Raw genomic sequence first — 13,094 nt, forward strand, 5'->3', positions numbered from 1 at the left:
GTCGTTGAGTTCTCTCCAGGTTTTGGAAAGATAGTTGGTTTGGTGAAATTCTGGCCTCGCACTCATACTTCACGAGGTCAAAGAGAAGTGTTCAACTACCTGTTGTTAAGACCGGAAGCAGTACTCACACTTACTTCACCAGGTCAAAAGGAAGTGTGGAAATGTCTTCAGAAATTCCGTTGCAAACAATCCCTGTTTCCGAGGAGAGCTCGATCTCAGCCGTCCTCACACCTGAATCCGCAACTGCGGAAGAAAATAGAATCCTACGACTCCGTATGTTGGAAATGTTGGACGACTGGAATAACGGAAAAGAACCGCCAAGTGTCATCCCCAGATTCCCTGAGTTATTCTCCCGGTCAAGCGGGACTTCTAATGTCCCCATAAATTATCCCACTACCCCATTCGGGTACCCAGCCACTTCAGCCTTCTCTGCTGGATCGCCTTCTGAGCCTCATCCCCGAATGTCAGCCACCGATGCAAGCATGAACATCTTTACTGCACTGCCCTGCCCGATTACGGCACAGCCTGCTACGTACAAGCCAAGCTTTGACTCATCCTCTTTTACATTCCAGGCACCCTCGTTCTCAATGGAACTAACTAGGTTCGCTACCAACACTAATCCTCCACCGCCTCAGTGCGAGCTTGCACCCAGGCAGGATCAGAACCCCAGAATTGCAGAACAAAATGAGATGGCCAAAAGAATGAGAAGCCTTGAACAAAGTTTGAATAATATGCAAGGTTTGAGCGGACAGAAGAGCGTCTCTTACGCCGACCTATGTATGTTCCCTCACATGCACCTGCCAGTGGGTTTCAAGACCCCAAAGTTTGAGAAATACGATGGGCACGGTGACCCCATTGCACATCTTAAGAAATACTGCAACCAATTGCGGGGAGCCGGCGGAAAAGAAGAACTGCTAATGGCATATTTTGGGGAAAGTCTAGTAGGGATAGCCTCGGAATGGTATATGGACCAGGAAATGTCCCGATGGCATATATGGGATGATCTCGCCAGAGATTTTGTGAAACAATTCCAGTATAACATCGACATTGCACCAGACCGAAATTCTCTGTCGAATTTGAAGAAGAAACCTTCAGAAAGCTTCAGAGAATATGCTATTAAGTGGCGTGAGCAGGCGTCGAGGGTGAAGCCTCCCATGGATGAGGTAGAAATGGTCACTACTTTTCTCCAGGCTCAAGAGTGTGACTATTTCCAAAACATGATGTCAGCCATGGGAAAGCCGTTTGTAGAAGCAATTAAGATTGGAGAGATGGTGGAAAATGGTCTGAAAACAGGTAGGATTCTGAGTCAAGCAGCCATAAGGGCGACCTCCCAAGCCGTCCAAAGCGGGTCCGGGGGAATGGCAAGAGGGAAGAAGAAGGAAGAAACGACCATGGTAGCCTCGGAAGCAAGGGAATATCGTAATCCCAGGCCCCGTTTTCCGGAAAGAACCCCACAACACTACTATCCCCACTCAAATCTGGCATATGCTCATCAACCCTATATGGTCATGAATGCCCAACCTTATGCCCATCCGCCGCAACAAGCCAACCGAGGCCAAGCTCCACCTCCCAGAAATCAGCCTCCTTACCGTAACCACTATAACCCACAACCTCCGCAGAATAACTTCCGCCCTTAGGAACCACCTAGAAGGCGGACTTTCACGCCCATCGGTGAACCATACTCTACTTTGTTCCCGAAGCTAGTCCAGTTGGGTTTCTTGCAACCAATCCCTCAAACGAGGCAAAACCCGACGTCACCTTCTTACAAAGCTGGAGTCAGATGCGCCTATCATTCAGGGGCCAAGGGACACGATACAAATGACTGCTGGTCATTGAAAAGAGTGGTCGAGAATTTGATAGAGCAAGGGAAAATAGTGCTAAGGGACGAGGAGATCCCAAATGTGACTAACAATCCATTGCCTGCTCACAATAATGGGCCGCTGATCGGAATGATTTGCGAAGACAAAGAATTCGACCCTGCTCTGAAAGCTATAATCGCCATTGTCGACACGGGGAAAAGGCCTGAGACAGACCAGAAACCAGAAAAGGGGGAGGAGGCCAAGGCTATAAAGAGCGAGCCTGAAAAAGAAGGTGGAGAAGAAAGTGGTACCGGTAAAGGATGGAGTTCTTTACATACCACGAGGTCGAGCTGAGAAGACGCAGAACTTCGGGATCAAAAAGGCAAAACCTATGTACGTGCCAAAAGGGGACTATGTGGTCCGGGGGACGATTCAACCACCTCGGCTGAATGAGCCAGTGGTTATCGGACGCATGCCACAAAAGCCGATGACCAACCCGTCCACAGTGCCGTGGAATTATCAAAAGACTTTGGTAATGTACAAAGGTAAAGAGGTCATGGGAGAACTTCCAGAAAATACTTTCATTGGAAGGTATTCAAATACCCAAGAGCTAAACAACGCCACACAAAGGAGCTTCCTACCAAAGAAGCATGTAAGCGTTGAAGAAGCGGAAATGTTCTTCCAACAAATGAAAATGCCGGATTACGAAGTGATAGATCAACTGCGCAACTGCCCCGAGCAAGTGTCCATGCTATCATTGTTGATGAGGTCGGTCGAGCATCAAAAGATCTTACTGAAGACCCTGAATGAAGCATACGTGCCAGTTGAAACCTCGGTTGAACAACTGGAGCGGATGACAGAAAGATTCTTCGCCGTCAACCAAATCTCTTTCAGCAAAAACGATTTACCCCCAGAAGGAGCGGCACACAACAAGGCCTTGCATCTAACAGTTAAATGCGAGGACTACTATGTCAAGCGGGTAATGTTGGATGGGGGATCAGGTGTTGACATTTGCCCGCTCTCCACGCTACAAAGAATGGAAATTGGGACCGGAAGAATCCGACCCAACAATGTCTGCGTAAGGGATTTCGACGGCATCAAGAGAGATACCATGGGGGAAATACACCTGTTGTTGGTCATAGGACCAGTCGAGTTTGAAATAACCTTCCAGGTGCTCGACATGGATACATCCTACAATTTTCTCCTCGGCAAGCCTTGGATCCATGCGGCAGGAGCTGTGCCTTCCACTCTTCACCAGATGGTGAAGTTTGAGTACGAAGACCGAGAGATTGTGGTCCATGGAGAAGATGAGCATGCTATTTATTGGGACCCATACATCCCATATCTTGAACCAAGAGAAGGGAGCGAACATACGGTCTATCAAGCTTTCGAGATTGTACTGACAGAGCAGCATGAAGAGGGAATACCCTACCCCCAGCCTTTCTTGTCTAACGCCTCGGTTATGGTGGCCAAAGAGATGATCCGGCACGGATTTAGGCCAGGGAAAGGGCTTGGACGAACCCTGCAGGGAATAATCGAACCTATCACCTTGCCGACCACCAAGAAACCATTTGGACTAGGTTTCAAACCCACTCCAGAAGATGAAGAGTGGGCAAAGAAAAGGAAATATGAGGTTTGGAAGTTACCTCGACCATTGCCGGGTTTATATGAAACCTTCATCAGGCCAAGATACACCGAAGAAGAAGACGATGAGGTCTTCACAGCTGAGGAAATTGAGGAGATATGTGGGGCAATGAGAGAAATGCTCTACGAGACTCACATGGTTCAACCAGGTGAAGGCACAAGCACTGCTGAGATGCTGTACATGGGGCCGAACGCCAAACTTCGAAACTGGGAGGCCACGCCATTCCCGACTAGACGGAAGTCCGGGTAGACTTGTCCTGCCACCTTTCCTGTGTCACAAGTTATCTCCAGGACATAATTTGAACGTTTTCTTCCTTTCAATTGTTGTTTTGAATTTCTAAGTTGTAAACATTGTTGTCTTCCAACTTCCCGAAGAAAAAAAAATCGTCATTTGCTTTCCCATTTTTTCCTTTGTTCTGATTTTTGTTATTCTTCCTTTTATCTTTCCTTTCAGTTATAATAATGCGTCTTTAAATATGACATGCTTGCGGACTTCACGCCCAGATCACAACGAGCTATTTAACTGTGAATTAATGAACTCAGTACCAGAATATGATGAAGAAGAAGCTTTTAGGGAGATAAACCGAGAGTTGGAACATTTTGAGAATAAACCTAAACCAAATCTGAATGACACCGAACCGGTTAATTTAGGAACTCCTGAAGAAATCCGGGAGACCAAAATAAGCATTCACACGGACAAGGAAACGCGAGATGCGATAATTCAACTTCTTTTTGAATTTAACGACGTTTTTGCTTGGTCATACGATGACATGTCGGGACTAAGTGTTGATCTAGTAGTTCATAAATTGCCGATCCATCCTGATTGTCCTCCAGTTCAACAAAAGCAACGAAAGTTCAAAATAGAGGTCAGTGACAAGATTAAAGAGGAGATCACCAAACAACTGAAAACAGGAGTGATTCGGGTAGTCCAGTATACGACGTGGTTGGCAAATGTGGTTCCAGTACCGAAAAAGGATGGGAAAACTCGGGTATGTGTAGATTACCGAAATCTGAATAGAGCAAGTCCCAAAGATAATTTCCCACTGCCCAACATCCATATCCTCATTGATAATTGCGCCAAACACGAAATACAGTCTTTCGTAGATTGTTACGCTGGGTATCATCAGGTATTGATGGATGAAGAGGACGCCGAGAAAACTGCCTTCACCACGCCTTGGGGCACCTACTGTTATCGGGTCATGCCGTTTGGTCTGAAGAATGCTGGGGCTACTTACATGAGAGCCATGACTGCCATTTTTCATGACATGATGCATCAGGAAATAGAGGTGTACGTGGACGACATGATAGTCAAGTCCAGGACGCAGGATAATCACATCCAAGATTTGAGGAAGTTCTTCGAGAGACTAAGGAAGTATGACTTAAAGCTGAACCCAGCCAAATGTGCTTTCGGAGTTCCGTCGGGCAAACTTTTGGGCTTCATCGTAAGCAGGAGAGGTATCGAACTAGATCCAACTAAGATAAAATCTATCATAGATCTACCTCCCCCGAGAACAAAGAAAGACGTGATGAGTTTGTTGGGCAGATTGAACTACATCAGTCGATTTATTGCCCAACTGACGAGCACGTGTGAACCCATATTCAAGCTGTTAAGGAAAGATGCGGCGATAAAATGGACAACTGAGTGTCAAGAAGCCTTTGATAAAGTCAAAGAATACCTTTCGAATCCCCCAGTTTTGGTCCCTCCAGAGCTAGGGAGACCACTGTTCTTGTATCTGACAGTCTTGGAGAACTCTTTCGGTTGCGTCCTCGGGCAGCACGACATAACCGGAAAGAAGGAGCAAGCAATCTACTACTTGAGCAAGAAATTCACCGGCTACTAGGCCAAGTACACTCTGCTGGAAAGAACATGTTGCGCTCTGACGTGGGTTGCTCAAAAGCTGAGACATTATCTCCAAGCCCACACTACCTTCCTCATAAGTATGCTGGATCCCTTGAAGTATATATTTCAGAAATCGATGCCTACTGGGAGACTGGCCAAGTGGCAAATCTTGCTTACTGAATTCGATATAGTCTATGTTATTCGCACGGCAATGAAAGCCCAGGCGTTAGCAGATCATTTGGCTGAAAATCCGGTCGATGAGGAATACCAGCTATTGAGTACCTACTTTCCAGATGAAGAAGTAAACACCGTAGAAGTGGTCTCGGAGGACGCTCATGTTTGGAAGATGTTCTTTGATGGAGCCGTGAATGCCAAAGGTGTAGGGATCGGGGCAATTTTGATCTCGCCTTCCGGTCAGCATTATCTCGCCACAGCTAGACTGCGTTTCTTTTGCACAAACAATACAGCTGAGTATGAATCCTGCATCATGGGCATGCATATGGCAATCGATCAGGATGTCGAAGACTTACTGAATATGGGAGATTCTAACCTGATTATCCGGCAAGTCCAAGGTGAATGGGAAACTCGGGATGTCAAGCTTATCCCTTACCGACAGCATGTGGAGGACCTCGGCAAGCGCTTTACATCAATAGAGTTCAGGTATATCCCGAGGTGTCACAATGAACTGGCGGACGCACTTGCTACTCTGGCTTCAATGCTACCCTACCCGGGCAATGCCCACGTCGATCCTTTGGAAATCCAAATCAAGGAAAGACACGGTTACTGCAACGTAATCGAGGTAGGAGCAGATACACAACCTTGGTACCACGACATCAGGAGGTTCCTGAAGGCACAAGAATACCCCGAGCACGCTACTGGAGATCAAAAGAGGACCATTAGGCGACATGCAAGTGGTTTCTTTCTGAGCGGTGAATTGTTATATAAGAGGACCCCGGACCTCAATCTCCTAAGATGTGTCGATATCGAGGAAGCGAGAAAGATCATGCACGAAGTACACGCAGGTGTGTGCGGACCTCACATGAACGGGTATGTCTTAGCGAAGAAAATCCTTCGAGCAGGTTATTACTGGATGACCATGGAAAAGGATTGCTTTAGCTTCGTTCGGAAGTGTCATCAGTGTCAGGTGCACGGTGATTTGATTCATGCACCTCCCACAGAACTGCATCCCATGTCTGCGCCTTGGCCATTTGTCGCCTGGGGCATGGACGTCATTGGACCAATCGAGCCAAAGGCTTCAAATGGACACAGATTTATACTGGTTGCCATAAACTACTTCACAAAATGGGTAGAGGCTGTCACTCTCAAGTCGGTCACTAAAAAAGCCGTAGTGGATTTTGTACACTCAAATCTTATCTGTCGTTTCGGTATTCCTGCAACTATCATCACAGATAACGCAGCAAACCTGAACAGTCACTTGATGGGAGATGTATGCGAGCAATTCAAGATAGTGCATAGGAATTCCACCCCTTATCGGCCCAAGGCCAATGGCGCAGTGGAAGCGGCAAACAAGAACATCAAGAAGATTCTGAGGAAGACGATCCAGAGTTCCCGACAGTGGCATGAACAACTACCATTTGCATTATTGGGATATCGCACTATGGTACGCACATCAGTAGGGGCAACCCCTTATCTCTTGGTTTATGGGACTGAAGCTGTGATACCAGTAGAAGTAGAAATTCCTTCGCTTCGAACCATTGTCGAAGCAGAAATCGAAGACAGCGAGTGGGTCAAGACTCGGTTAGAGCAATTGACTTTGATTGATGAAAAGCGAATGGCCGCGGTTTGTCACGGACAGTTGTACCAACGAAGAATGGCCCGTGCTTACAACAAGAAAGTCCGACCCAGGAATTTCGAAGTAGGTCAGCTGGTACTGAGGCGTATTCTGCCACATCACCAGGAAGCAAAAGGGAAGTTTGCTCCAAATTGGAAAGGCCCATACATCATAAGGAAGATATTGCCGAGAGGAGCGTTGTATCTAGGTGATATCGAAGGAAATGACCCCGAAACAGCAGTAAATGCAGATGCAGTCAAGAGATACTACGTTTGAATTATACTCCAGTGGTCTTGACACATTTGAAATGACGAAGGTTTTATTCCCCACTACTCCCAAACACTACCAACTCTCTCTACAAGCCATTTGAACCGGTCACATCCCTTCGGCGATCAAACAAAACAAAACATTGATTGAGGCCTGAACTACGTTTGACTTGATTCCGAAAGGATACGTAGGCAGCCTCTCCCTGAGGTTCAGTCACACCAACAATAAAATCCCATTCACCCTGAAATTGAAACCGGGGCACGTCGAGCAGTTTAGAAGTTAGTATCATCTACCTCTCTTTACCAAGCACAAGCCTTCAGATCAATTACCAAAGATAGTGGGAAACCAATAAGCGTCACAAATGGAGACCGGCACACTCTGAATTGAGAGAGATAAAATGAGAGAGTCTCGTCGGTGAAAACCTTCGGGCACCACGAGGCGACGGGAGTAGAGAAACCAAAATGAGAGAGCTTGTTTAGTAAAAACTCGCAAAGAGTGCTATCAAGCGATGATAGGAAGATAAATGAGAGAGGTCAGCCAGCGAAAACCCGCAAAGGGCGCTGTTGGCCGAAAGAATGACTCCACCCAAGGAGGTCTCGGCAAAGTTCCACCGGTTTGGAATCACAGATCCGTTTTGGTTCAGGGAAACGCAAGTTCATGGAAGGTCAGGCGTCCAGTCCAAAGAGCATGTCATGTCATTTAAAGCCAGCATTATCTTCCTCAGATAAGTCTTTCTCGTCCCGAAAGGGACACTCCTTTCCTGAAATTTGCTTTTTCCTTTCTTTGTTTTTCTTCGAATCCCTTTTATGTTTAACCCCAAGTTCCAGATATACCGGAAAGGGCAGGTGGCAGGTTTGGTTTCACGGAATTCCGTTTCATGAAGGAAAACACCTCGTTTCGTTAGTACGTTTGTCCAAACCTGATGAATCATGATGTTTGACTGCGTTCGAAGTAAAGAGGAAAGAGAGAAATTTCCCCAGCAAGTCCGCCTCGCACAAATCCTCACAGGGTTTCCCTTTGCACAAATCCGCAAAAAAAAAAATCCACTACGTAAATATTCCCCAAAGAGTCTTGCCCCAACGGAATCCGCACAGATTTTCTCTCTCGTACAGATCCCTATAAGATCTTCCTTTTGCCAATAATAAAAATGGGACACAAATCCCCATCACATCCCCAGCGAGTCCCTTTGTAAAAATTCCCCAACAAGCTCACCCCAACAAATCCTAGAAAGCCCGCTTTGAAACAAATCCCCAGCATGTCCCCGTTGTACAAAAGTCCACACAAAGAATCCACTGTATAAATATTCCCCCACAGAGTTTCCCTTTGTACAAATCCCCACAGAATACCTCCAATAAAGTCCCCATTGAGAATCTCCAAGCAAGATGGGACACAAAAAAAAGAGCCTTACGAGGCAAATCATCACAGAATCTGGAAATACAAGCCTGAGCAGTCTAAAGGGTTTTGCCATTTGAATCCAATCAATGGCAGGACTTCGCAACAGAAATAAGGACGCAACAAAGCAACAGGAACGATCAAGGTCACCAAACCGACCGTCATTTCCGAACTAACAATTGTTCTTTGTCTGAAAAGTTGAAACAGGTATAATCCAAGACAACCGTGCAAGAAGCAGGTGTCACCCAAAGAAGAAGGTACATGGGTACCAGAAATAGTTTAGCAATAAGGAATTCACTCGAAAGGTAAGTTTCCACGAGACTCCCTTTTATCTTCTACTAAAACAAGAAAATTCAAAAAAAGAGGTCAGTTAGTATTCTCGAACTTTGTCCCCAGCCAGTCAGCATTAGGGTTTTAAACCCTAAACTGAACTTTTCCAGCCAGTCAGCATTAGGGTTTTAAACCCTAAACTGAACTTTTCCTTTCAGTCAGCATTAGGGTTTTAAACCCTAAACTGAACTTTTCCAGCCAGTCAGCATTAGGGTTTTAAACCCTAAACTGAACTTTTCCTTTCAGTCAGCATTAGGGTTTTAAACCCTAAACTGAACTTTTCCAGCCAGTCAGCATTAGGGTTTTAAACCCTAAACTGAACTTTTCCTTTCAGTCAGCATTAGGGTTTTAAACCCTAAACTGAACTCTTTCCTTTCAGTCAGCATTAGGGTTTTAAACCCTAAACTGAACTTTTCCTTTAATCAGCATTAGGGTTTTAAACCCTAAACTGAACTTTTCCTTTCAGTCAGCATTAGGGTTTTAAACCCTAAACTGAACTTTTCCAGCCAGTCAGTATTAGGGTTTTAAACCCTAAACTGAACTTTTCCTTTCAGTCAGCATTAGGGTTTTAAACCCTAAACTAAACTTTTCCAGCCAGTCAGCATTAGGGTTTTAAACCCTAAACTGAACTTTTCATTTAATCAGCATTAGGGTTTTAAACCCTAAACTAAACTTTTCCTTTCAGTCAGCATTAGGGTTTTAAACCCTAAACTGAACTTTTCCAGCCAGTCAGCATTAGGGTTTTAAACCCTAAACTGAACTTTTTCCTTTAATCAGCATTAGGGTTTTAAACCCTAAACTGAACTTTTTCCTTTAGTCAGCATTAGGGTTTTAAACCCTAAACTGAACTCTTTCCTTTCAGTCAGCATTAGGGTTTTAAACCCTAAACTGAACTTTTCCTTTCAGTCAGCATTAGGTTTTTAAACCCTAAACTGAACCTTCCCAGCCAGTCAGCATTAGGGTTTTAAACCCTAAACTGAACTTTTCCTTTAATTAGAATTAGGGTTTTAAACCCTAAACTGAACTTTTCCAGCCAGTCAGCATTAGGGTTTTAAACCCTAAACTGAACTTTTCCTTTAATCAGCATTAGGGTTTTAAACCCTAAACTGAACTTTTCCTTTCAGTCAGCATTAGGGTTTTAAACCCTAAATTGAACTTTTCCAGCCAGTCAGCATTAGGGTTTTAAACCCTAAACTGAACTTTTTCCTTTAATCAGCATTAGGGTTTTAAACCCTAAACTGAACTTTTTCCTTTAGTCAGCATTAGGGTTTTAAACCCTAAACTAAACTCTTTCCTTTCAGTCAGCATTAGGGTTTTAAACCCTAAACTGAACTTTTCCTTTCAGTCAGCATTAGGGTTTTAAACCCTAAACTGAACCTTCCCAGCTAGTCAGCATTAGGGTTTTAAACCCTAAACTGAACTTTTTCCTTTAATCAGCATTAGGGTTTTAAACCCTAAACTGAACTTTTCCTTTAATCAGCATTAGGGTTTTAAAACCCTAAACTGAACTTTTTCATTTACTCGGCATTAGGGTTTTAAACCCTAAACTTAACTTTTCCTTTAGTCAGTATTAGGGCCCCGACCCTAAACTGAACTTTTCCCCAGTTGGTCAGTATTAGAGTTTCAACTTTAAAACTGAACTTCTCCCCAGCTAGTCGGTATTAGGGCTCCAAACCTGAACTGAGCTTTCATATCTTCTTTCATCGATTTTATGAACTTCCTGGCAAATAATTCACGAAATTTTCCTAGTGAAACTGGGGAAGAAAATTTCGTTCGTTTGTTCTTCCCCGCAGGTCTAACCTCGAGCCACACGGATCGAAACGCCCCACGAGATGAGTCTCAACTCAGAATCAAAAAAGAAAAAGACAAAAGGAAGATGTCCCGAGATATCGGAGTAAATGGAAGGCGGATCGACTCCAACATTTGATTAAGGTCCTGAACTCTGCCAGTCGCGTCTCACTCAGCATCCCAGAGATTAAAAAAGCACCTACAACTCGCAAGCATCAAGATTCGGATCGAAGTCTACAAGCAAAATCAGCTAAGACCCAAGATCAAGTCGCAAAAGAATCATAGATAGGGATCTTGTAACTAGCAGTTGACATGCATATAAGTGTTTAGTTAAGTTTCAATTTTTCTTTGGTTGTAATAAGGTGGTCAGTAAAGCAATGGTGACCACAGCAACAGCAGTAACAGCAAGCATTGCAGTCCCATGGTAGTCCCAGCTATCAAGAATTTCCCGAACTACATTGACCTGATTCCTGTTTAGCCCAGGATATGTAGGAAATCTTTGAAGCAAAGATTCGGTCAAATCTTTCAAAACACGCTTCACACGGAGTAGTCCCTAGGCAAAAAATCGCTCATATCTGCTCACTTTATCTTTGCACGAAAACTCTTTGTGTCTTCGAACAAAGAGGGGCAGCTGTGAGCACGTGATTTTTGTTTTACGCGACAATTACTCCAAAAGAAACAAAATAATAGCAATTGGTCTTGCTGTACATTTGCTGAATTTTTTACGTGGCATTTTTTGCTAGTTATTCATAATTTTGCCCATGGTTGTTTTATTCAAACAAAAATAAAAAATATATATGTCTATATGTTGTGTGAACCGTAATCCGTTTATTAAAAGAAAAAATAAAATGTGTGCATCCTTCATTGTATTTTGTCATTAAGTGTTTAGTATAATTAAATGTTAATTGTGTGATAATTGTTGTTCAATATTTTATATGGTATTATTTGGCAAATTAATTTAAGAAATTAAAAAGAAAAAAAAAAGGAAGAAAGAGTTTCGGACTTGGGCCAGTCCGATTTTAAATAAACAAGCCCAAACAACCCAACCCAAAACCAAAATTACCCGGTCCAGTCCAGTTCAGCCCCTAACTATCTCAAACGGCGTCGTCAGTTGAGAACACTTCGATTAAAGTCCGTTCAACCCTAAGAGAGATCTATTTGAATCCAAGATAAGGTTTTCTGATCTTTTCAAGTTTCAAGGTAATTTTTGTTTTCTTTATCAGTTCGTTTTGTCTGTTGTATTTGAAAGTCTGTTTATGTGTCCAGTTGTTTGTTTAATTTGTGTCTTTAAAATTTTTATCACTTGTTTCTGTTCATCTCCGTTTTGATTGAATCTTTCTTTCATTTATTGATAATGTGTGTGTGGTTAAACTGCATAGTCAGTTGAATTCGAAATTGGTCGATTATTTAGTTCCCAAGGGCATTTTGTTTTGACAGTGTAATTTGAATCGCATGTTTGATACTGTTTGATTCTAATCCTTGGCTTTGACTGTATATGTTGTAATTAGTATAGACGATTCGATACATGTCGTCAAATAGTTTTAGCTGTTTGAATGGTAACAGCTTGATTTGTCTTGCTGAACATTGTTTGAATCAAATTGAGAATCAACTATAGCTACTTACAATTGATGTATTTGAATCAGAAATATAAAGGGATCGGTTTTGTTTAGTTGCAGTCAGAATTGGAGGGCATGTGCACTTGTGCACAACATGTGCATAAAGGCCCTTTTGGATTAAAATGGTTTGACAGCACATGCTGTCAGATTATATTCTTGCTGCCCATGGCCTGTTTTAGTTTAATAAATGTTAAAAGGGGACTGTCAGGGAATATGATGGGGGTTCCTAATTTTAAAAGTTTGAGTTGGAAAAAACAGCTAAAAAGGAATAGTTTCTGAGGTGTTCTAGGAGGCTGGTAAATAGCCTAATGTTAGGCTTATAAAAGGGGATACAAACATACACCAACACACACAGACACACATAGGGAACTCAGATTGAATATTGAGAGCTGAGTTCTGAAAAACAAAAAACTGGAGAAAGAATTCTTTTTGATAGCTCAAATAGATTTCAAGACTGAAAATTGAGATCGGATTTTGAAAAGAAAGGAGATAGTGAGAGGGATATCACAAAAATCAGAAACTGTTTTCTTCCTGCTGTTTGTTCGATTCTTAGTTTGTTCAAACTGTTCAATCAGTTCTGTCTTCTTTCAAGTATCGGCTAAGGCTATTGTTTGGTTTGTATTGTT

The sequence above is a fragment of the Nicotiana sylvestris genome, chromosome 8 (genome assembly GCF_000393655.2).
Source record: "Nicotiana sylvestris chromosome 8, ASM39365v2, whole genome shotgun sequence".
NCBI lineage: Eukaryota > Viridiplantae > Streptophyta > Magnoliopsida > Solanales > Solanaceae > Nicotiana > Nicotiana sylvestris.